This window comes from Chamaea fasciata, unplaced genomic scaffold (assembly GCF_029207755.1).
Source record: "Chamaea fasciata isolate MVZ Bird 193981 ecotype frontalis unplaced genomic scaffold, bChaFas1.0.hap1 SCAF_37, whole genome shotgun sequence".
Lineage (NCBI taxonomy): Eukaryota > Metazoa > Chordata > Aves > Passeriformes > Sylviidae > Chamaea > Chamaea fasciata.
The window spans coordinates 952831-979143 of record NW_027094122.1 but is presented as its reverse complement, the minus strand read 5'-3'; the positions used below and the strand labels follow the sequence as shown (position 1 = coordinate 979143).

Sequence of the window (26313 nt, the reverse complement as noted above, 5' to 3'; positions counted from 1 at the left end):
GCAGGAGAAGGAGCCCGCAGTGCAGTGGGCGCCGTGCCCTGCCCAGCCAGGGCTCTCTGGCACAGAGGAGCAGCAGCAGCACCTTTCAACCCACTCCTGCCCTGGCCTCACCTGGGACACAGAAGCCTCTGGAAATCAGCACCACCTGGCCCCTTCCCAGCCTGGAGCAGCTCCTGCTGGTGGGCACATCCTGCACTTCTACTGCTTCCGAACAGGAATCAAGGCACAGGGGGAGACGGACATACAGAGAAGCCCTGGGCTAGTGCAATAAATGGGCAAATGCATGGGGGAATGTGTTAGGAATCATTTCAGCTGTCATGCCAATCCTGCCTTCTCTCCTTTTCTCCCTTCACGTTTCCTGTTCTTTTCCCTCTCACATTTCCACCCCTTCCCCCTCTCGAGTCTCACAGTTTTCCTGTCATGTTTGCCTCCCAAGTTTTACTTCTTTTCCCCACCCTTTACAGCTCCCTTTCCTCACACTTTACCTCTCACATTTCCCCACCTTCCCACTTTTTCCTGCTTTTTTGTTCTCTCATGATTCTCACAGTTTTTCCCTCATTAATCCTACCATTTTCTCCCTTCATGCTTTTCTCCTTTCATCAGTCATTTTTCTCCAGGTTGTCTCCTCATGTTTCTCACTTTTGCCCTCGTGTTTCCCAGCGTTTCCCTCTCCCATTTCTCCCACTTTTCCCCTCACATTTATCGTTCTTTCCCCCTCATGTTCCTAATACTTTTCTTGTGCATTTTGTGCCCTTTTTTCACTCTTGTTTCCTGCCACTTTTCCCATCAAACGTCCCACCCATGAAAAAATGACTGTTGGAAGTATTTTTCCACAGTGCTCAGTTGTTCTGAGACAGAAATTGTCGAGCCTACTAGGAAGGGACACCTAGAAAGTGAAAAGATTCTCTGCCTAGTTTTCTTGGGCGCTTCCTGTGATGCTTTAATCCAAGGCAGCAATAGAGCTCTGCCTTGTCCCAAAGCCACATTCTGGAGCCTGACTCACGTGTTTGGATTCTTGCAGCCACACCGGGCCCTTCAGCCCCTCATGCTCCAGCTGGCAGGGCTGGCAGTGCAGCATCAAGGGCCTCCAGCTCAGCGCAGAATGCACCTGCGGAAGAGGAATCACCGCCGCTGGATCTTGGCCTTGAAGTTGCAAAAATGATCCGGGACATCAGGAGCTCCCTGCCTGAAAGGTCTCCCTCTACTCAGGTAACCCTATTGGATGGCAATGAAAGAGGTTGCACTGAGAGCTTTTGAATGTTGTTCCATGGCTGAGAAGCAAAGGGTTCTTCAATTTCATTCTTTTCCTTCTTAGTTAATTAGCTAACTGTTCTTGGTCAAGCAAGATTTCCAAAAGAAGAAGGGATGAAAAAGTCTTCCCTGACAGTGAGGATGAGAGGTGTGAGCCTGTGTTGGCCACATTTGCTTGTTCCTTTTCCTTGAGAAGAATGCCTCATGCAGGGGTGTTTGTGGTGATGCTCTGTAGGTTCTAACAGGCTTTGTTTGGTGGGAAAGAAGAGAAGAGTATTGGGAGAATTGCCACTGAAGGCCAAGAGTCCCGTGCAGGGAGGGGCACGTGAGAGGTGTCTCTGTTCCAGCAGCAGATGTGGGTTCTGCCTCTTTGAGGACTTTGTCCCCATTTAATTTCATCTAAGAGTTGGCTCCTTTCTAACACCCCTCTCCCAGCAGCTCAGGGCTGCATTGCACAGTGCTTGCTGTGTGCCAGAGAGCTCAAAGCAGGCTGGTCTGGCGCCCCGGAATATTTCTGCAGAACACTCCGCATTTCACCCCTTTGCTCTGGCTCAGTGCACAACTCCAGCACTGCAGGCGCTTCCTCCCAGAGCCGTGTGAGGCCCTGGCTCCTGCAGATGTGACCTGACAAGCTGTCCCTGCCTGCCGCTGGCCTCGCTTCCCCCGGCAGAAGCGCCGTGCCTGAAGGAGGCTGCCCTGTGCCGGAGCCTGCGGAGCAGCCCGGCTCCCTCCCCTGTGCCCAGAGCGCTGCACACACTGCTCACCTTGGCCAGGAGTTAGAGGGCAGCCGGCACAAGGGTGGCAATCCTCAGCCAGGAAATATGCAAGAGTCTGGTTTAATAGGCCAGAGCATTAACTAGAAGCGTGACTTGTAAGATTTGATCTCTTCCCCTTTCCCTCCTCCTACATTTGACAGTCTGGAACTGGGAGAGTGGCAGGGTTGCCCTCTTTAAAGTTTCACTGAAATGAAGTCTACAAAACAAGCTCCCATTTTTATGAAATCACATTTCCCCACTCCAGATCAATCCTGTTTCACCAGAAAACCTCTGCTCAGCTCCTTTTGTACATCTACTCTATAGGATATCTGCTTTCTGGTCCAGAAGCACTCTGGACTGATGAGGTAAAACAGGTGAGAGAAGAGATCACAAAGACTTAGTAAAGGAAGACCTTGCCAACCCATTTGAAGAGTTAGACAGAACTAACAGCATCTCCCACGTGAGCATCAATTAAAAAGTGACAAAGGGACAACACCTGAAAAAAAGCCTTCAGCGGACTTTGCCTGTCAGCCCCATCAGCCTCACTAACATCATTTCCATAAGGAGGACAATTTGTGTTCAAGGTTGCTTCCTGAACTCACTTCTCCAAACTGTCTGACCTGCAAAGGTGATGGCTTTGTTGTCACTGACCGCACCAACTGTCCTGATGGATCACTAAGCTCTTCAGCAGCTTCTCAGTATTTTTTAATAGGCACAGAAACGGCAAAGCAAATAAACTACAATAAAAAATTTAAAACAAACAAACAAAAAAACCACAAACAAACCATGCAGAGTCTTTGAACTTCAAAAAAAAGAAGGCAAATTGTTGTTAAAAAACCATAGCAAGCACCCAGGGTCAACCAAACTAATGCTTAGGAAAGCTTACAGAGTCTAAAACACAGTATTATTCTGGCTTCCTAATTCAGTGATACAGAGTCAAAGTTTCTATTTGACATATCCCACATAACTGCACTCAATTGTAGCACTGCCATTCAACAGAAGCCAAGGATCCAGAAATGGAAAGAATTGCCCAATGTGGTATATTCAAGAATCTCTCCTTAATATCGAACCAGCTCCATGGCCTATGTTCTCATCACTTATGCCATGTGTTATATAATGCACTTAGGCTTAGAAAGTATTATCAGGACAGCTCTAAAAGTAGTATTTCTGAAAAGAAAGGGAAGAAGATGAAGACAAAAAGAACGTCTCTTCCAGGTGTTCCCAAACAGGGCCCAACTCTTCCGACAGACACTTCAGTTGGCTGCCTTTACCTTGGTTTGGTTTTTAAGCAGAGATACTCATTCCAAGCTCTTCACTTCCCTCTAGCTGCAAATAATTTTTTCATTAGTGAACGGGACATCATTTTTATGCAAATCAAAGGCCCAAAGGAGTTTAGTTTATCACCAATACTTCTATCTGTACAACAGGTATAAAGAGAGCAATACATCCACCCTAAACCTATCGTCAAGGTGTCCTGCTGTGCTGCTGATCAATGATGCTCTCTCCAGTTCTGCCTCTCAAACAACACAGGGAAGAGTATTCCCAACCAGTTGAACTTCTTCAGGAGTAAAGTTGTCCTATTCCTTCCAATAATGAACTCTGGATCCCTGGTGAGTAACTCACATTTAACCGGCAGCATTCTGGGCTGCTCCTATTAACTGCAGCAGCCTGGACAGTTTGAACCTCAACAAAACGTGCAGTAAACGACTGAGCTAATTTAACCTCATTAATCCTCAAACCAATAGAATAATTTGATGTCCACACTGCAGCCTGTGCACCGCCTCCAACATAAACATGGCCCTGCAGGAAATCCACACCAACAATGTGCTGCAGCCCTGCTGCCAGAGCTACTGGGGCTGGGAGAATCACTGCACAGTCTCCGAGCCCCCTCACCAGCTGCACGGCATGGGTCGCACACTTTGTTTGTTCTTGTTAACAGTCAAGGGCTTGTTTCCAACCTGGATGTATCCTGACATCTCCCCAGTGCTGCAGTTTTATGGAGGATGCTCCATTTTATCTGTAAACTGTTTACCTCCACTTTCGACGTGAACACAAAAAGCATTGCTAGGAGAGGCAAACACAGAAAACCAGGAAGCACTGGCACGTCTCAGGCAGGTACTTAGCTGAATTTAAGCTCCCTATTAATCATTAATTACAGCAGCATTTCAAAAATTTAGTTTTTGAAATAATTTCAGCACCACTTAATCACAAAGGGTGTAAGGTCTCCCTGAATATTTATGAGCATCTACTTTCAGGGAGGCATTTTAAGAAATGTTCTTTATATATACTACTTGTTATTTAAATTACTGCTGAAAGCCAGGTGCTTCATTTTGTTCAATACAACACATTTAAAACAATAACATGAGATTTTGATAGCAAAATCACCTGGCCCACAAAACACTGTTCTATGTTGACTAGGGTGGCAAAACAAGGGTAGTTTCTAAACACAAAAAAACAAATTTTAAAAAAGGATTTTTTCTAAGCATGTAAATGCAGGTCTTGGTACCACATACAAGAATTTCACTTGCAAAGGAGCTTGGTCTTGCTAGAGTTTTAAGTACGGTGGTTTTTTAGCAGACCTGGCCTCGCTCATGCTTTGTGCCACTTGTAAAATGGAACAGGGCATTTTAGGAAAGAAGTAACTCCCTTCAACTCCTAAATGCTGTGACTGAAGCCTGTTAAGTTTCAGTGGCATTTCAGATATACCAGGGCATCCTCAGCTTTACCTTGTTCACAGGACAAGGTCCAGAAACCCACTGGCAGTTAGAGGAGCCACATAATCAGTCTTCAGGATTTCTACCAACCAAATTATCCCTGGTAAACAGATATGACCTAGCATGAGAATTCACTTTTCCTTCAGCATATTAAAAGTTATTTATTTGAAGGATAAATATATCTTTCTTTCACAACTACATTGCAACACGGACACGAGTACAACAACAAAACAGCAGAACAAAAATACATCCCCCTAATATAGCATAGCCACTGTTTTTTCTTCATCAGCCATACAAGATTGATGGAAACAGGAGAGATTTCTCTTTCCTTCTAACACAGCAGGTTAAGCGTCTTGAGAGAAGTCAGATGTCACTATTATCTGCAAGCACACAAGAAAACAAACTCATGCCAAAAAAAGGGATAATACAATTGAAGTCTAAATGGAAGTTGAGAGAAAAAAAAGTCCTGCTCCAACAGGTTAATCTCTAGCTAGTTCCTCTTGTGACAAGTAGCTTGAAATAATCATTTCACTCAAATTCTCCTACAACAAGTTTTCCTTGGAAATGAAACAATTTCTAGAACAAGCAGAACTATCTTGGACCACACAAAACAGCATTACATTTTGAACTACTCTAGCAAAAAGTCAACTTTTTAAAAAAGATTTACTAAGAAGACAATTTGAAAAGTAACTTTACTCAGAAGTGATAGAATCAGCTGTAAATACTGGATGGGAAATTCCTGAAGAGACAAGTTTTCCCTTGGAGAGAAATGAAATAATACAGCAATTTACATGTCCCAACAACAATACTGCCTTTCTTTCCAGTTCATCCAGAAAACTCGGAGTATAAACCAATGGCACAGATTTGGCTCTTACACACACCCAACTCCCAGGACATTTTGTCACGCTCATCGTGCTGCATTCACTAGCTCTCCCAAATATTAATTGCCTTCTATCTTCGATATCTACTCGTGACTTGGGCGATTTTGCTTCAGGTTTTAATGCTTGGGATTTTTTTACACAGGACTATACACCTCAATAATTGTATCCAGGAAAGACTGGGTTTGATGCCATTTTTACAGTAGAACCCAAATTTTCAGTACTTTCTATCTACTTGTCCATTAACTGTTGATATAACAGAAGGACAATAAAAGCCATAAACCTCTTACTTTAGTAGCCTTCTGGAGGAGTAATTCAATAACTTCTTGCAAAATAAAACAGCAGCTTATAAAAATTAAAAAAAATGTCTTCACCACAGTAATCATTACAGCAGGGCAGATGCAACAACTATGCATTTGTTTAGTCCATCTAGACGTGGAAAAGGATTAAAACATGTAGACAGTAGCACAAGTCACCAGCACTTATTATCTAAGCCATAAACCTAAGCATACTTCTGTGGGAAAATTAATTACAGACATGGGGGAAATCAGATCAGTCACTATCAGGCAAAGTGAGCAGAAAATACAGCTATGTTGTCCACTCCTGATTGAGTCGCAGGATCAAACAGCACCAAGTGCAAGTGAACTGAGGGGGAATTATTATTATGCCTTTTCATCACTGGAATCATGCTGCCCCAGACAACCCCGACTCCTGTGTCTGGGCTAATTACAGACTGTTAAACGTCACAAGGAGACTGCAGCACAGCAACACCTCAGAGGGGGGAGAAAGACAGTTTAAGGAGGGAACAAGCCAATGAGAAAATCCTGTCCTACAGCTGAAGAAGAAGGAAACAGCCAAGCTAACAGGACACCTGCAAAACAAACAAGGGTCCACACCAGGCTGTGTGCACACACCCGCATGCACAGCCACACCAGCACTGCCTACTGGAAACACCTTCCCCTGTGAGAAAATATCAATGCCAAAGGTCAAAGGCTTTGAGAAAAAAAATATAAATTCAGTGATAAGGCAACTTTTCTAAATCCATTTCTCAAATACTTGTTATTTCAAGCCTAAAGTTACAAGTGGAGCGATAATACAGCAGACTCGGAGATGTAGATTTATGCAATTTGCAGTTACTTATGAAAAGGGCTTATCTATACCTGTGTGTTTTTACCAAACCCAAGAACTGCGGGTGTCATTAAGCTACACTAAAAACTGCTCCCCCTTCAGTGAAATCACAGCCATAATATTTTCACCCCTTTGATGGGAGGCTTCTATTCATAGGTTTTTGGGGGGTTTTTTTTGTAAACGTACATGGAGTTTGCTTGTTTGGATAGGTTTTGTTATCTTTGTGTACTTAAGAGCAATTTTAAAACATTCCCATCCAAAGAAGTGTCATACAACAAAATAGGATTTGAAAGGTTACAAGATCCTCTGTTCTGACTATTACTTTCTGAAACTATTCCAGCAGCGCTTTCACTGGAATATTTCCTTAGTACTGATCGTGTTCTTGTGGCTATTGAAACAAAGCACACAGGGTACAATGCCTTCCCATCATTCATGATGTTCAGTCATGCTCTAAACATTCCTGCCCATTCACAAGGCGCTCTCACGAGCCACAGGGACATTTCCCACTGCTCCTTACTTACGCCTGATGCCTTCATGTCTTCTAAATGCTCCCAACATTTAATGCTTTTTACAGCACTTCTGTCAACATCCAAGTTCCATATTTGTATTTAAAGTCATTTTCACCTTCCTTAATATGGAGTTTTCCAACTGACACATCTGTAAGTGCGCACTCTCCTGTTTAACTACTGGTCACCACAAATGTTTAAAGGAATTCAGGCACGCTTTCTTCAGCAATCCCTTGAAAAGAAGAAACCTGGATTATCAGACAAAGGCTACAAAATGGCACTGATGATCTGGCTCAGCACTGTGCCCTGAAGGCTGTTGCAGGCAGAGTAGTTCAGCAGCAAGATCATCGCCCCTTTCTACATTAGCTGGAAATATTTCTTTGGCTCAACAGGGAGACAAGCTACACCAAAAATCCACACCTTATTGCCGATTTTCATTGTTTGTCTAACAGTTCTTTTGGTGGCTCTTCCCCAACACCTAAATTCCACAAATACGGGAATTCTATTTCAAACTGCACCCACTTCTCCTCATACCACATTGCTCCATATTCAGTAAAGCAAATGAAGTTCTGATGTATTTGAAACAAGACCACTGCCTGCAGGAGCTGTACTAGGGTACTACTGGTGCCTAAGAGAATCCAAAACTCCCTCAGAATGATGTCACTGCCCAAAAATACCTGGATTCCACTCAAATCTTCCCTAACACGTTACCAAGCCCTACAAGATCAGATGCTACTTAGATGTGAACGTTCCAGGGTGTTGCTCATTGCTCAAATTGTGACTGAACTTCAATCACAATTGAATCGGCTTGCCTCAATTTCCTCACTCGTATTTCCATAGAGAAATTTCATTTCTGCTGGAATCTACTACATTTTTTCCAAAGGCAGATAGAATACTGGTTCCAACCAACTTGGAGCTGCAGTAAAGAAAAACACTGGAAATACTTTAAGCAACTGCAGATGGCCTTCAGGACTTGTGGACAAATACTCCTGGATCATTCAAGGAAGTACATTAATTCAAGACCTCTGGAAAAAGGTACCAGTCAAAATGTCTGCCATCTCTCCTTGCACTCACCAGGTGTATGTTTGGTGGCTGCTTGCTTGACTTCAGCACAAGGAAGAGTTGGCATTTTTAATTTACAAGCTGCAGGTAAACTTTGAAGATGTTACTTGCTGTTGGCAATATTGGCTGTTCAATTTGCTCTCTTCATACCTGCTTCTTTCTTCTCCACCTTGACCCACACAGGGGAAAAAAACCAAAAAAACCTACCTAGGTGCTCTTCAGAGAGGAGAGACTAAATCACAAACACTTCAGGGCAGGAAGCTTGAACAGCTGAAGCTCTTATTTGCAAGTTCTGTAAATGCCATTTCATACAACTCGATATATTCGCCACCCCACCTTTTCCACAGGCAAACACTGCATCCATCCCTCCACCCATGAAGCCCACCAGGGGCACTCTGGTATCTCTGCCACCATCTTGAGGAGACACAGACTCTGAAACATTATTTTTAAGGAAACTGACAATTATACACACAGCATACGCTGTTTGCCTCTGCAAGTCACAGCCAACACTTCTATTCTCTCCTCCAACAATAAATTTAAAGTGTGTACTACTTTTATATAAGAAGAATATATAACCCAAGAGTGCTGGCTGCAGCCCCACAAAGCCACCAAAAGTTTATTTGGTCTCTCAAAAGAAGGCAAGCACCTTTCAGAGGCATCACCATTTCCTTCTCTCCTGGATACAGAGCCCTTCAGGCAGATTTGGCACACTCGCTTGCATTAAGAGGACAAGATGGAGCAATTCTGTCAGTGCAGCAGATTAAAAAACCTGCCACCAAGAGGCTTTATTCCAAAGGCAATTCTCCTCTGATTCACAAAAGGTCTGCCTACCATACAGCCAAGCAGAGGTTCCCAGATGGTGCTGGCAAAGCAATCTCCACTTTCTCCCAACAGCACAGCAGCATGTTGATGTCTAGTAAAAAATATTTCCAGCCCTGATCCCTTTGCTGTCAGTTGTGTAACATGCACTGCCCTGATTAAATAAATAAAAGCCTATCAACCACCAGCAGTTTCAAGACTTACATGAAGCCCTCCTACTCTTAGGGGAAAAACCCCATGAAGTCAGCATTTAAAACCAAGAGAAAGTGCTTGGAATTATATCTCTTTCTTAATGACAGTCCCACTGTTCCCTAAAGTTTGGGGAAGTTCTTTAAAGCAGCAACATTTTTGGCCAAGTGATCAATAGCTTGCTCCAGTACGAGACAGGACTAACACTGGACAGGTACCTCTAAAGTCACCAGAAACCAGCAGATTGCAGTTGGCTTCTCTCACAGACACACCTCTAAGCGATCTTGGCTCCCAATTCCAGCCTCCTCCACCCTGGCATCCACACATGAACAAATGGACGAAGCAGAATTGCTCAAATCCTGCTGCACTTGCTTAACCTCCATAAGATTTCCCAAGAGAACTTTACTTTTGTCACTTCTGCTCTCCTTCAATCCTGCAGCTCTTCTGCAAGCTTCTGCTCAACACTTAGCACAGACTACTCAAGTAATCAGAACACAGGAACTTAGAAATATTTCAACAATTAAGCTTTCTTCTGGAGAAGAACCAACCATATAAATCATACAATTAGAATATTTCCCTGATTTTTATTTTAAAGTTTTAAAAAAATCCACACTAATAAAAGGACCTTAATACATTGATAAAGTATTCACCAGGTCAATGAATAAAAAGGTTGAAGTTTCTCTCAAAGGAAAAAAAACAAAAAACAAAAAAACAAACAACCAAACAAGTCTAGGTGGGAGATAACAGGCACAGCACCCTGTGTCACATTTTTCTGTCTTGAAGAAAAAATAATGGGGATGTTTGGACAAGTATTTATCAGAACAAAGCCTACAGTGGCCCCTGAGGGTAAAGTCAAAATTTTTCAATGCCAGCTAGTCAGTAACTCATTGTGACTGTTAAAAAACTGAACTCAAGGACACTGGCAAAAGCAAGATTGGAGAACTGTAGATATACTATCAAATTTCTACCATGTGAAACCTATTTTGATGGCCACAACAAGCAAGACACATTCCCTCATGAACACATTTGTCACACTCAGATTTGTTACACCAGGTGATTTAAAGTGACCCTGCAGAAAAACTGGTTTGCAGAGACAGCAGACAAGAAAAACTTAGAGGCCACAAAGAGTAGAAGAGGAAAAACTGAACCACCACTTGCTGATGATAGTTCAGTTCATGCACTTGTGTATGCAGACCCAGCCAAGCCACCAGAAGGTGAATGAAAAATCTGAAAGCACAATTGAGCGAACCTTCAAAAAATATCTATCACTTAAGAGGCAAATTTGTTATGCACATCATGCTGAAAATTTAGAAGAATCAAAATAATTGAATACTGAAGCAGGAGGATAAGAGTCCATACCATTGACACAAGATCATTTTTTCCTCTTAAAACAATGGGAGAAATGTCTTGGATTAAAACACGTGCTTTCTTTAGGACTTCTAAATTGCACTAAATATTAACCTTCCTAAAACTGCACAATGGCAAACCCAAATTAAAAAAAAAAAAAAAAACAAACTTGGGACAAGAAGAAACAGTGATATATATGAACACAGTTCAACAGATCTCCATAGACACTCCTACGTTTCAGAATTGAGTTCATCTTGACTATCCACACACATTAATCTGAAATCCCAGCTTTAGTCTTTCATACAAGTTCTACTTCTCAGTATTTTTAATGAGGAACTAAGATCTTAATAAAGCCATTCATTTCATTGTATCCGAAAGTCCTTTGCCTGCTGTACATTTTCTCTGCAGCTGTAGGCATGCATGAGGATGCCTAGCATGTGCATCTGCATATTTCTATTTACACTAGGAGTGCTTAAATATTCATCTGCAGTTATGTATTTATGTACACAGCTAAAACCACACAGCTATGTTAGATCTGATGTATTTTAATGGGGGTCAAACCTTCAATCCATGCTGGGATTTTCTGCTATTTAAGAGAAACAGGCTGTGGAGCATTTGACCTTTTTCTCCAAGAGCAAGAGAAAATGTCCCAGATGTCCCAAATTCTGGAATGCATTGTTTGTATCTCTTGTAAGAACAAGTCTCCAGGCACCTGAGCAAAGATAACCCACCTTACATGGATACCTCACAGACTGGCAGCAAAGTGCTGTCATCTTACCAACCAATATTAAAAGCAGGCTACTGCATGAGGCTGCCAGAGAGGCTTAGGCAGCGCTGTTACAGCTCACATTTCCCACTCGGTTTGCTACAAGAAGCAGCAAAAACCAGTTTCTTTGGCTCACCAATATCAATAGGAAAAGACCAAGTGCTTTCCGTAAAGAAGGATTCTCACCTGACACCAGGAGCCCCCTGGAATCTTGGATACAATCAAGCTCTATGAAATACACTGCTGATATACCTTGCAGATAAGACAGAATTTTACACCAATCTCAGTTTCCCATCTTAATATATTCTCTTTGCTGTGACAGGTAATGATGCAGAGCAGGACAGCCCTCTGAATCGCTGTCTTGGAAAACAAACATCGCTTTAATTAACATAACCAGCACAACAAAACATTTTATAAACTTGCACTCAAGAGAAAAGATGCCCTTCACTAAGACAGCAGCTTGAGGGCATTGAGAGGATTTTTTGGACTTGGGGGACAGGGACAGAGCAACATTACTTGTTTGTTTTCAGTTTTGTGCAGCTCCTCATCTGGTTCACCGGCTATTGAGAACTGACAGAAATGCCACCTATCTTATCTAAACAGTTCTTATCTGACCTTTTCTGCCTTCTCTTGAGACAGACAGCAGGACTCTGGTACTGCTAAAGGAAAAAGTACTGCCCGGTATCTCTAAAAACACAGATTCTCAGAAAGAAAAGAACAGTCGAATGCATCAAACAAGAACACTTTAGTCCTTCAATAATGCTTACGTATTTTCACTATTTCAAAGTCTCCAAATAAAGCTTAGAAATTAAACACGTCAATGCTACATTCAAATATTTCTCTCTTCTAACCTAAGCCAGAAAAAAAAGAAAACCAAATCAGGAAAAGAAATCCTTATTTTTACTACAAGAAGTCTCGGTTTTCCACATGAGAAGCCACATTCTCAACAAACCGATGCCAGAAGAGTCAACATTATTGAAGAGGGTTAAAGTGAGCTGTCAAATTACCTTCCGTCCTCTGAGGATGTGCACTACACTGCCAGCATGTTTCCAGCTCTCACATTCAGAGTAGGAGAGCCAGGACTAAAACATCTGCTGGGCCTAACAAGGTCCCTGTCACATCTCTGTGATAACACGTTGCTCATGTCTATCATGTAACACAGGCAGAACATATTCTCCTGGTTTTAGCCCCTTAGATTCCTCGGTCTAAGCAAGAAATTGGCAGCCTGCCAGGCTTCCTATGGACCATTCTGGGGTGGGACCACCAGGTAAATCTCCCCGAGTCAGGGCATGATATCCTAAAGAGAGACACTGCCCTCCTTCCCCATGGATAAATGGGATGATGAGCAGTGCAGCAGGAGCAGGAAGCTCTGCTAAGTTTCCACCACTGCCATGCATTTTCTCTTCACTAAACATCGATTTACTTACAGGAAGAAAGGCTCCCCTAATAGAACCTGTTCTTTTGATGGCAACCAAGAGGGAAATGGGCAAAAAATAGCTTGAAACTATACCAGTTTCAAGCTATTATTAACTGGCAGGCATACACTGACAGTAGGAGAGATGAGCTGGCAAGAGGACTTTCAATAGCCCAAGAGCCCTTTCATCATCTGACCAGCTTCATCTATTGTATTCAAATAACTGTTAAAATACAGAGAAATCACACATATCTAGTGCCTTTACAACGAGTATCCAGGTGCAGATTTCTTTCTGCACGTGACTAAATTTAATGCATCCTTGCCGTGTACAAAAAAAAAAGCCTTGTGAAATGAGAGGTGCTAACATTTTCTAACAAATGGGATGACATTACAGAACAGGATCCTTTTTGTTACTCATGAAAACAACATGCTCTTGGTGCAACTGATTTCACACATAAACGGCAACAGTTTCAAAGCCCAACATTGCTATTTTGGGCCAGTTAGTAGAAACCCATTTCTAAAGCTGAGAGCAGCTCTGACAATTAATTACAAGCTCAAGATCAAGCATGTCCAGTCCTTGGGAAATCCCTAGACATCAATCAGAATGACTCCTGAGGGCCGCCACAGAGTTCAGAGCAAGTATTCTCTCTTTTGGCAGATCATCTTTCAGTGCCTCTGAGCTGCGCAGATTATCAGCATGAAGATTTTATGGAATAAGATCAAGGTAAATAGGGCCAGGAGGTGTACAATTTCCTGAGGTTAGGTACAACAGACTTGCCACAGGTAAATAACTGCTCACTTGGGCACTTATACATCTTACAGCCAGGTGAGGGGTGGGGAAACACTCACAAAAGAGACTAAAACACACTGCAGGGCAAACTGCAATTCCACCAGTCCACACCTGCAAAACTCATTTACCACAACCCTGCTCAGCACTCCACAAAGACTCCTAATGAATTTATGCAGCAGCAGTACAAGTTGACAAATACATGAAAAACATTTTTAAAAAAATAACTATAATGTCATGATGTTCCTCATGCTGATCTGAGTCAGGGTAAGAGCTGAAGGGCATTTCCGTGTGAGCTGACAGGCCCACAGAAATAACCCAGCCATGACTGTCCCCAAGGACAACAAATGGGGCAGACCCCACTCTTCCAACAGGCTGAGCTAATCAACAGATCTGCACATCTACTGCAGAATCTGCATAAGAAATCGATTGAAACCATTTGTTGGTATGGATTCATTCTGCCAAAAAATTAACTGTGACGGGTTGGCACGGTAATGACTTGAACTTTCCCACAATACCATGAAGTACTGATGCTTCTGGAAAAACAAAGTAGATTCTGAGGTACCATTCAGACTTCCTAGAAAGAAACCACGCCAACAAGATGAGGTAATCTTGAAATTGCCATCTCCAAGCTTCCTAAAACTGGAGAGAAGGTTTGAAATCTATTCGGACTCTGATTAAACTCAGCAATCAACACGGTAAAAAATGTATTAAATAGAGCTTTTAAATAGACAAACTGCAACAGTATTTACTTATTTTCTTCTATTTCTCCTCCCTGGAATCCAGTACTCAGGCAAACTTCTCACTTCTACAACAGCATATTGACTTTTTGACACTATGATCATTAAACTCAACGTGGAACATATATGCCCAAATAGAAAATCTAGATGCTGAAAGGAATATCAACAAAGTCAAATCCAACTTCTAAAAATAAAATCCTCAAGAAGTGAGTCACCCACCCCCAAAACTGTACCACTTGTAGCTACTTTATAACAGAAATACAGGAAATATCAAAGGCCTTTTTCCACTTTGGAGGTTTATGCACAAAGCAGAAGTCCAGCACATGTTTGTTTGTTAATGGTTGAGACCTCAAGCAGAAAAAAAACCCACAAATAATCCCCAGCCAACAGTATAAATCAACATAAAGAAAGCTCATCATTTCCTGAGTATCATGGCCATAAAGCTGCCCAACAAAGAAAGGGCAAGACAAACTTCATACTTGTACAGCAATCTAAACTGAAAAGCATCAAAATATATCACGTGGAATCACTAGTGCGACAACCAAGCCAAAAAAAATCTCTGCTATCAATCTTCAGCAGCCAGCTCCCACTTTTTTACCCTGTTTTAGAAACCATTTCTTCTTACAGAGTCACTGCCAGGCCCTCACTTGGAGTCTACTGTGTTTGACAGATCAGCTACAATATTTTTCTTCTGTAAAACAACAGAACTTAGACCAGATTTTACTCGCCCACAGACTCTGCAAGCCCAGGTGTCGTTGCTTTACACTCACTGTGTCAGGTTCTCCTGCCACCAAGCCCGAAGGTGCCACAGTGAAGGAGCTCTGGAACTTGCTGCTCTGATGAAGGCACTTGGTCCAACTGCAGAGTTTCCACTCTGTCTAACTGAAACCTTGACTGATGCCAGCTGCGCCTCATTTGTTCCATCACCAGGTTTTCCTGAAGAGCAGCACTCACCCTCCAAATTTTAGCCCTGTAGGGGACAAAATTAAATTACATAAAAATCCTACAAGTTCACCCTCAGGAAAGGTGGCAAACACCCCAAGGGATTATACAACACCCAATATATACTCCTTGGAAGTGGAGGGAGTGAGATTTGTCCTTCCTCCTCCTACTTTTTTTGCCAAGAGTGAGGGAGTCCCAAGGAACCATTTCAACACTTCAAGGAATGTCTCACATGCCAGGAAAGGCTCTGACACACTGACTGAAAACACTGGGAGGAGGGAGGACACACAACACATCAGCCAATGCAGATTTTCGGCTGCCTTGGACGTTATTCCTTCACAACAGCCACAATCTTTTTCCATAGACATTCTCCCCAGGTAAAAATCCAGGCGTGATGGTGAAGGGGCTAATTCTTTACCCTGTTTAGAATCAGTCAGAGAACTTCACTGTGTTTGTGACTCGTGCTCTCTTCACTTGAAACAGCTCCCACAAGACCTGGAGGGACAACTTGCTTCAACTGCCAGGAGGTCAAACTTGATAAAATCTTCAATATTGTCCTTTCCGGTGTATTTCCTTATCCTCCTACCCGTATGAGATCTGCCTGTACTGCAGGACCAGCTATCTGCTCTAACAACATGGTTCTTGTATGAAAAATACAAGCCAAAATAGAAAATCTAGATGCTGAAAGGAATATCAACCAAGTCAAATCCAACTTTTAACAACAGAATCCTCAAGAAATGATTCACCCACCCCAAAACAAATGCAGCAGTTGAGGCAACTTATTCATCTCACAGAGATCATTCTCCTATCTCTCCATGCTCTGCTCCAAACTGTGTTCAAATCAAAGGTTCTCATTTTTTTTCCTCTTCCCCTCAATTGTATTTAATTAGGTTGGTTTGTTTTTTCCTTTGAAGTCAAGGGAAAGAGACCTATTTATTTCAAGGAATATTTAGCCTGGCCTTTTCCTTCCAGTGTTCTACCTCACTGCATCTTCAACCCCATTGTTCCATAGGGACAGGGAGGCATCCAAATAAAGATTAATAAAAAGGCAATTCCTGTGGTGTTATCAATTGAAGAAACAGGATCACTTTTCCCAGTGTCAATGAACTTCAATACACTAATAAAATTAACAAATATCAAAGTGGTTTGGGTCTGAAATAGAAACATTTCCACTAAATCTGAGTAGCTTTTCCAAATACTGGGCAAATAGTTTGATACACTTTGAAATACTAAAATATCTCCAGTGCTCCAAGATGAAGCTGAGCAAATGTCACTGAGTGAAATGAGACTAGACATTGTTTGCACCTTCTAAGCATGCATTATATTTTCATCTTGGTGTTTAAAACAAGGCCACTGCAAGGAGAATTTCCACTGTCCCAGCTGTCAGTAACTGGGGCACAAATGAGGAGCCAGTCTGCAAAGCCTTGGGCTTTCATCTCACACTGCTACACTGAAGCAAATGGACAGGAAAATAGAAGAAGCCTGAATACACCTCTGCTGATAAAGATCTGTATGTTAATACCATTAACATTGACTACATCGAATTTAAAGCTGATATCTGCCTGCATATCACATCCAAGTCTCTTTTCAGGTGTACAAAAAATGTGTCTATTTCACAGCGTTTCTTCCTTTACTTCTCCGCCTGGATCATACAGAAAATACATTTCTTGGCCACCAGCAAATCATTACCCCTTATGGGGACTGTTCCCTAAAGAGTTTCAGTACCAGAACAATGGACTACTGCACAGCACCAAATTTCAATTGTGACTTAACTAGTCCACAAAGGGGATTTACTGTAGTAAATCACCTCTCAGGAATACACAATTATTTGAAATTTCACTGACATTTTCCACTAACAAAACAGCACTTCTACTTTAGCAGTGATTCGAAGATGGAAACTTTCCATTAAGCCTTTTCTTTCCTCTGGGTGTCAGAGTTGTCCTCAAAGTCCTTCTGTGTTAAAAATTAATTGTCTGGTTTGGTCTAACACACCCAATGTATTCGTTAGGGAGTACACGCACAGTAATACCTCAGAAAGGTTACAACCCTCCTCCCCAAGATCTTGGATGGCAATTTTGGGTTACTCTGAACCTCTCTCCAGCTTTGGCTTCTGAACTTTTCCTTTAATCTACTTTTTCATTCACTTCATGTACACCGATACAGTAGTTTTCCTCTTTTTGTGACCTGGTGTCCAAATACCAGAACGACCGCTTGACCATTTCCATAAGCAAACCATGCTCTGCAAAACTCTTCAGTCAGAATCTTATTATTAAAGCAAGTTTTTCCAAACAGTTTCTGCCGCAGAGCCAAAGGGCCCTCTGCTCAGAATCCTTTTCCTTAAAAGCATGGGGATATGGATGATTTCTGTGCCCCGTAAAGGTCCAGTGCCATTCACCTCTGGATACCAACCTGTTCTTCCATCTGACTGGGGATGGAGTCGCGGAAGATGAGAGGATTTCTCTCCAGCAATGATATCCTGCCCCTTGGCAGATATCAGGCAGTTCAAATCAAATTTCAGGTTTAGCTCACAACACTCAGGATGCTGACAGATGATGGAAGCACTGTCACAGCAGCTCTAGCTTGACTTTCTGCCTACACTACTGTACATTTTAAACCACTTCTGAACAGGATCACTAGAAATGGGCAGCCATCCCTAAATCATCCCTGAAAACACAATGGCATCCAACAGGTGTTTGCTTGAGTTATCCCCCTAAGGGAAGGCAGTACTTAAACAGGCATAGAGAGGATAAAAGGAATAATTCTGTTCCTAAGAGCTGCCTCCTTCCCCTGTCTCCTCATTTCACATCAACATCTAAGAGGTCAACATTCAAGAGCTTTTCCTACAGTCTCTTCTTGAACCCCTCGGACTTGTTCTCATCTCAGGATATCCAGGTAACTCCATTTAGAGTTACTGGAGATTTGTTCACCACCTTTATTATCTTCCAAGCTACTAGGCAAACCAAGTGGGCTATCCTGTCTTATAAATTCCAGGTCTGCCTGACCAATACATGACAGACATTCACTCCAGGAAATACTGCCAAAAAGAAGACATTTCCCTGATCTTCTGGCTATAGTGGACACCACATAAAGGTACTAGAGTAGAGCCATGAAAACCAGAGCAAGGCAAACAATGCCTGGCCCAGAACTGTCTCTCTCACACAGAAAAAAAAGTCAGAACAATTAGGAGGAAGTCCAAGATTATTTAGATGATAACCATGCGTCCACCAAAACACTGCACGGGGGAAATGGATGGAGTCTACAGAATTAGAGCAGCTGCCAACATGAGACTGAAGTTTGTAAACACACTTTTCATTGCAACTCTCCACAAAAAACCTTGGGGCCTTTCACTACTCTCCCCAGAGGTTTTGGCCGTGTTATTAGTTTGCTTGGTGCCAGTTTGAGTGCCACTGAACCCACCTTCTAATTTATCCTCAGAATATTTAATTAGATCGATTTTGTGCTATATTATCATGCTTGGGTTTAACTTTTTGCCTTATTTAACATTATTAAGTAGAGAAAGGATAGGGCCTATAATTGTTGACTTCACATTAGGCACAATTTCTGCATTCTCTGAATGCTTCCTCATGAGTTTTTCTCTGCTTGCTTAATTTATCCACTCCAAAAGACTGACTTCATAAACTACAATTACCATGGTGATTGTCATTGGAATATTTTCATATAATTAATGTATTTTAAACACACAGTCAAAGGTTATACATTTGAAATCATGTGTAACCTTCTGTATTGATATCAAGATTGAGTTCAAGAATATGATTGATAATTTAAATATTTTCCTTTCTCAAGTCATGGAGCATAATTAAATAATTATCAAAAAAAGATACACTGCCATATCATCCTATCGTCATGCCTATTCTATTATTCCTGTGGATTATTTGAGTAATCCATAATAATAAAGATCTAAAGAACAACAGTTAAGAGAAAAGATACAGGATAGTTCCTCCCAGTTTTGATACCATGAGACCTGTAAGGTTAACTCCGAAGGCCTCCAACGGGCGTTCAGAATAATTCATTCTGTGTGTGATATTCCTTATTTATAGCCAAAGCAGGGAATACGCTTCAGCTTCTAAACATTTACAATCTCTAATCCATTTTTTTCCAACATGAGTAATTTACGTATCCAAGTCCAAACTGAATGAAAACTACGTTTTGATTTACTAAAATCTCATTATTCTTCTAATTGCAATAGGCACGAGATTGTACAGTAGTAAATCCCTCCAATTTCCACTAACTTCACTGAATACCACACCTTAACTTTATAGGGGATAAAGATATTGAAGGAATTCTATATTGTTTGACAGTTCTAAGATCACAGTTCTGCCTTTGCAAACTGTATTCCAACTGCTGTTTTCAACATCACCTCATGCTACACAAAAATCACAATGCAACCTGCACAATGCCGATCGGCTCTGCTCCGACGGGCGGGAATTCCTCTCCTTCCAGCCGGGATCCGGGGGATTCGTGGTGGCCGACGGCGCTGCCCAGGTCACCAAGAGGCGCTGGGAACATGATGAGATCCAGGCTGAGGAATTAACAAATCCCCTGGGACACACCTGCCTGGAATGTCTCCGGAAATGTGCCAGATATGGGCGGGAGGCACTGGAGTAAAGGCGGAGAGGGCACATTTCCCATGGGAATATGAGATTTGGAAATGCGGGATTTGCGAGGGCTAAATCTGGGAACATGGGAACTCCCATGGAAATTCCATCCATGGATCTCAGTCATCCCATTCCCATGGGACTTCCACGGATGGATCCTGCTGCTCTACCATGCTGATGGGAATTCTGTAGGTGGACCTCACTGCCATCCCATTGCCGTGGAATTCCATGGATGCATCTCACTGTTATCCCATTCCAGAACCCCCTGATGTCCATGTGTCCGGAAAAGTGGAACACAGAATCCCGATGTTGTCCTGCCACATGTACAGATGTTACCCCAGCACCACGGGGATCAGCTGGATGAAGGGGGATGAAATCCGGGATCATTCCCAACAGTGACGGCGCCTTCCCCCCCCGGGCCAGGATCGAGGCGCTGCCGGAGGAGCGGGAGCAGCACCGGTGCCGGGTGGAGCATCCCGGAATGCCAGAGCCCGGCATCGTCTCCTGGGCTGAGGCGGGGAATGTGGAATGTGGTAACTGGGAGTTTGGGAATGTGGCGCAGTGGGATGGAGGTTCCCCTGCCCCTCCTCACCATCCCGTGCTTCCCAGAGCCAGAATCCAGCAGGAATCTCACCCTGGTGGCCGCTGTGTCCGTCATCGCTGCCATCGTGGTCATTCTCCTCATCGGATTCAGCGTCTGGAAGCTCCAATCCGGTTCTGCCCAAACCCATCCTGGGGGCTCACCCTGTTCTTCCCCCCCTCCCAAGACTCCTGGAAATCCCCCCATGACCCCACCAGTCCGCCCCCAAATCCTCCTGGGTCCCCCCTAAGCCCCTCACGGGGATTCCTGGGATTGTCCCCATGTCCCCTCCTCCAGGACTCTGGGGTTCCACCCTGACCTGTCTGTGCCCCCCTGGTTTCTTCCACAGCCCCCCCACGATAGTGGGGGCAGGGGCCGAGTGCTGCTGTCTCCCTGCCTGCAGCAGATCCAGGGGTGAGGGAGTTCAGGGGAGCCCTTCGTATTTTGGGTCCCCTGGGAATTGGGGTGACCCTCGGGGTCCCCCAGGATCTCCCTGAACACGCTGACGCTGCCCAGTGAGAAGGTTCGGACCCGGCACGGGGTCCCAGCTCTGTCACCTGCCCTGCCCAGGTACCCCCCAGCCCCTCCCTGGGAACCTCCAATCTCCCCGTGACACCCCAACCTCCCCTGGAACCTCAAAAACATCCCTGGGACCCTCCAAAAACTCCCCAAGATTGCAAACGCCCCGTACGAACCCCCTAAACCCTCTCAGGACATCAAAATTCCCATGGGACCTCCCAACACGCCCCCAAGCCCCCTTGAGCAGGTTTATACTTGGCACGGGGTCCTCATCACCACCATCGGCATCACCCAGGTAGCCCCAGACCCCCCGGGACCCCCAAACCCTCCCGGGACCCCCAAGCCCCCCATGGGGGCTCCACTACCAGAATCAACGGGAGTGGTGTCGCCCTGCCAAGGGGAGTTAAAGCGGCGCCTGACTGTCGGGGGTTCTTAAAGCCGTGATGGTGGGGAGACCCCCAAAAATCCACCCTGGGGGGCACTCTCCCATTTGCTGCACTCGAGGGAGCCCCAGACAATGACGGGTCCTGGGCTGAGCCCCCCACTCAGCCGGGGCTGTGGAGGGAACTGTGGGCGCTGGGACAGGGCTTGGGAGTCCTGGGGTTTACTGGGGGACCCCTACTGGGAACTCCCTTCCCGCTGTCCCACCTCCCCCTATCCCCCCCTCTCACCCCTTTCCCGTTGTTCCCCCAAACCTCCGCTGCCCCCAGCTCGGTTTGGGGGTGACCCACCCCTTTCCCATCGTGTCCCGGCCCGGCCCCGCTCACCCGAGAGCTCCCGGCCCGCGGCCGCACGGACGGAGGAGGAGGAGGAGGAGGAGGAGGGACAGAGGAGGAGGAAGAGGAGGGATGGAGGAGCTGGAGCCGGCAGAGGAGGCACTGCGTGACTTCACTGCTCTCTGGATCTGCAGCTCGTCGCCCCGGGACCATCGCCCCCGTATCCTGCGGGTGACCGGGGAGGGGGAGCGCGCCCCAAATATCCTGGGCGGTTTTTTTGAAGCGGGGAGGGATGTTTGGAGCTCACAGAAAATATATTTATGGCTGCCGGGGCTTTTTTCTGTCGGGGCCGGGCAGCTTGATGTTTGGATCTGGCAGGGCTCCAGAGCTGAGGCGCAGATGCCCCTCAAGGGGACATGGGGGGTCCCCGGGAGGTGTTTTTGGGGGTCCCGGTGGCGGTGCCGGCAGAGCCCCGGCGGGAGGCGGGTCCCCCCGCGGTGGGCTTGGGCTTCCTTAAGTTGGTGCGTGTCTCTTTGGTGCTGACCCTGCCCGCCAGCTAAACCCTGCGGGCCCCATAGAACCAAAGGTGCCCTGGGAGCCTGCAGGGCCTTGTGGAGCCAGGGGACCGCAGTGACACTGTGGATCTCCTCTCTGCACAACTGTTTTTCAAACTGCAATATCAGTAATTGCTGCCACGCCATAGGCTTAAATAATCCACTCTGTTCACTATTGTTTCAAAGGATGACTTTGATTTCTCCTTGACAATCTGCATCAATTCCTTCTCCCATGACATCAACGCTTTTCAAGGCCAAGCTCCAGTGAGCAGTTCTCAAACCTCCAGTGTCCTGGAGAAATCTGAGTTCCTATTCCTGTATTGATAACTCTCATTTGCTTCTGATTTGTCCTAATTAATTCTAACGCATGAAGGTCCAGCCCTGCAGCCTCTGGGGTGGCCCTGTCAGGGGCCATCACACCCAGAACAATTTCCCCAGAAATCAAAGTCTCACTGTGCACGGTTGTATTCGCAAACTGGGCGCAGCTGTGCACATCCAGGGGTTTCCATTTCCCCACTGGGTCCATTGTTAAGGGTATGGAGAACATCTGTGGGATGGGTTCTCCATCAGGACAGGTTCCCATCTCCTCATTTTTTCACCTGCTCCTTCAACTGCCCCTTTGTCTGTTTGATGATCCTGCAGCTTGTGAATAGTCTGGTACATGAAAACACCAGCAGTCCAAATCACTGTATTTTCACAGTAACAGACAAAGCATTCCACACCACAGTATCAGCAAACCCCATAAAAATCGCCAATTTCAGCCCTTCCTCCTTTATTCCTTGCAAGCAGTCTCACAAAGTTTAGCACTGACATTTGAGTCGTGGCCAATGCTTTTCTGTAGGGTATTTAGTGTCACATCCCTGAGCAGCCAAAGGTGGCAAATCAGTATTGTCAGCATTACTGCACATTATTATTATTGTTTCACATATAAAGATAGAGATATAGATAGAAACACAGATTTAGACATAGTGGAACACGAGGCTGGTGGGTTGGAGACAGACACACCACACAGTATCATCTTGAGTTCTGACCAACAGCCACAATTTATTGTTCCAAGCTCCCTTTTATGGTGAGTTTGAATTTCCCGGGCTTGGAAAGCCAACTGGTTGGGAATCTCTGCACTGCCCACATCTCTGGCCAGGGGTGTGTCTGCAGCCAGGGCTTGGATGGGCTTGGCTGAGCTCTTTGTTCCCCCGGGGACTTCTAGAACAAGCCAGGTCAGCCCAGTTGGGTCTGTTATGATCAGACTCATTGTGCCCAGCTGTGAACCAGCTGGACCCTGCTACATCTCCTGCCTTTGCTTTTATTAAAATGCAGATTGTTTTCCGTTATCCCATTTGCAAGGGCCCTTTTGCAGACAGGGTAACACAAGACAGCATGGGTTTAATTTGAAGGAGGTTTTGACCAACTTAATTCTGCTCAGCCAGTGATGTGTCCCATGTACCACTGGAGCTGCAGCACTCACTCCCAGGAGCTGTCAGGCGAGATCACAATCTTCCGGGCTGGCATGTTACAGGTTAACTGCTTATGGTTCCAAACTACAACTTAACACTAAAACAAGAAAACGTTCAACTTTTAAAACCCTGAGAAAAACCAATTAACAGAATTAACAAGATTAACAATTAACAGAAAAACAATTTGTAAACAGAAAAAACCACTCTGTAAACAGAAAACCAGTTTGTAAACAAACAGAATCCTTAAATGCACCGTCACTCTAAGAGTCCCAGCTCTCCCCGAGGTCGGTGAACAAGCTGTTTCCAGCACTGTTCCACACACGGCTTCACACCGTCTGTGGAGGGGCCACCAGGAGAATGCTGCTGGTGGTCTTGGACAGGACGTAAGGTAGGACAGACACGTCGGGCAGGTGCCCAAAGCATTCCAGTGTCCTTGCAAAGCACTTTGCAAGGCTGTACTGTTAGCAAAACACCATTAGAATTGCTCTTGTGTCACGGAGACAAGACAACTTTTGAAGCATCCGTAGCATTCAACTGTAAACACCTGCGACAACATTTGATAATTAACTGTGCAGTTAGTTCAAAGACGGTGGGTGCCGTCTTTTTTGCTTGATGAGGTGGAAGCATTCATTCTGGAATGTGCAAAGGATCAGGCCAGCGTGGATTCCACTGCCCAATAACACCAGTAGGATGAAAACTAACAATGAGAATAAACACAGTGATCCACACCTCTGGGCATATCCGGTGGACTTGTCTGTTGGTGATAGCTTGCTCTGCTGTTTCAACAGCAGCTTTTGCCTCTAGGATTAATTTTCTGGGGGAAGTTAATTCAGAGTCACCCTTTAGGAGGTCAAATAAAGGTGCTAGTTGAGAGTCAGTCAGTCCTAGGTAAGGTCTGACCCAGTTGATGGTACCCAAGAGTTTTTGTGCATCGTTTAGAGTTAGAATTTTGGTTGGAAATGGAATTGTTTGTGGCTGTATGGTCTGGTTCATTATTTTGAGTCCCAAATATTTCCAGGGTGGTTGCTGCTGCACTTTCTCTGGTGCTACTTGCAGCCCAAGTGGTTTGAACGCTTGCAACAGGCTTGGCTGAATCAGTGAGAGTTCTTTTCTGGTTTGGGGTGCAATCAAAATGTCATCCAGGCCATGGTAACAGTATGCCCCTGGCAACTGTTCTCTCACTGATCAGAGTACCTGAGCAACACCCCACTGACACACTGTGGGGCTGTTTCCCACGCCTTGGGAAAGTTCTTTCCATCGGTAACATTGCACTGGTGCAGCGTTATTAATAGAAGGCACGGTCAGGGCAAACTTTGGGGTATCATCTGGGGGTAATGGAATAGTGAAAAAACAGCCCTTTAAGTCCACAATCAGGATGTCCCAGGAGGCAGGCAGCATTGTGGGACATCGATGGCACACCAGGCTGCAATGTGCCCATTCTCTCCATCGTGGAATTGGTTTTTCTCAGGTCATGGAGTAACCTCCACTTAGCAGATTTCTGTTTTATAACAAATACTGGGGTGTTCCAAGGGCTCATAGATGGCTCTATGTGTCCTTGAGCCAGCTGTTCCTGTACCAGGGTTTTTAGGGCATCTAAGTCTCTCCTTTTCAAGAGACCACTGTGGTACCCACTCAGGCTGAGTAGTGAGCCATTTCAGAGCCAGTGTGGGGTACTTTACACCCTCTAATACAGTGGCCCCTGTCAAAAATCTGTTCCCACCTCAGCCCACTCCAGAGCCAGAGAACTCTAGGGAAGGGCTTCCCATCCGGGAATTTCGGATAGGACTGATTCCTCACCTTTAGATTTAAAAAGTGTCATTTTGTGCTGATCCGGCCAAGCTATGCCAATTTTGTTTTCGCAGTGGGCAGGCTCAGCACCAAGGACACAGACACCACCTGAAGGAATCAGTGAAATTTACTACAGTTCAAAGCAGCAAAGGAGCACAGAAGGAGCAGCTCAGCAATGCAGCCAGCCGTCACTACCACGGATTGCCCGCAGTGATTGAGAAAGATCCATCACCAGTTACCCTCAGCCTTTCCCATCACCCACACCCACACAGCAGCTGGGGAAGCTGTCACAGCCAAGGACTGCAGAGCCTCTCCCGGACACTGGGAATTCCTGCAGCTGCCTCCAGCCACAGCTGAGGCTCCAGCCTGGCTGGGAGAGGGCCCAGCTTTGATAGTGCTGAATAAACAAACTGCCAGCAGCACTCCTAGTGCAGGAACATCTGGTTGCATCCTCCTCTTGGGTTTCTCCCAAAGCCTGGCCAGGGCCCAAGGAGGAACCAGGGGAGTTGCCTTTGACCCTACAGCCCCGAACAAGGCCAGATGTCAGACTTCATGGCCTTGTCTGGCTTCTAAATACAGAAAGGTCAATACATGTTTCACTGAGGAGAGGATGCATCTATTACAACGCTAATGACGGTGCGTATTTTGTTAACGAGCAGATACAAAGATAACCTTTGGCTGGAAGGTTCATCGAGAGGTCACCTTTGGCTCAGGGCCGCTTGTTCAGGCCTCAGTCAGGCCTCTTGTCCAGGCCTTGGCACTTCAGGCTTTAGTGCTGGGCTTGACAC

At 44.9% G+C, this 26313-nt stretch overlaps 1 protein-coding gene and 1 pseudogene across 1 annotated transcript in view; both read left to right on the top strand.

Moving 5' to 3' along the window:
• LOC136303544 (class I histocompatibility antigen, F10 alpha chain-like) overlaps positions 1–21449 on the top strand; it is a 41340-nt pseudogene extending 19891 nt beyond the window's left edge.
• The window catches only part of LOC136303562 (uncharacterized), a gene marked incomplete at its 5' end in the record, with an annotated part of 1177971 nt that overhangs the window by 960417 nt on the left and 191241 nt on the right, over positions 1–26313 (top strand). The window lies entirely within an intron of this gene.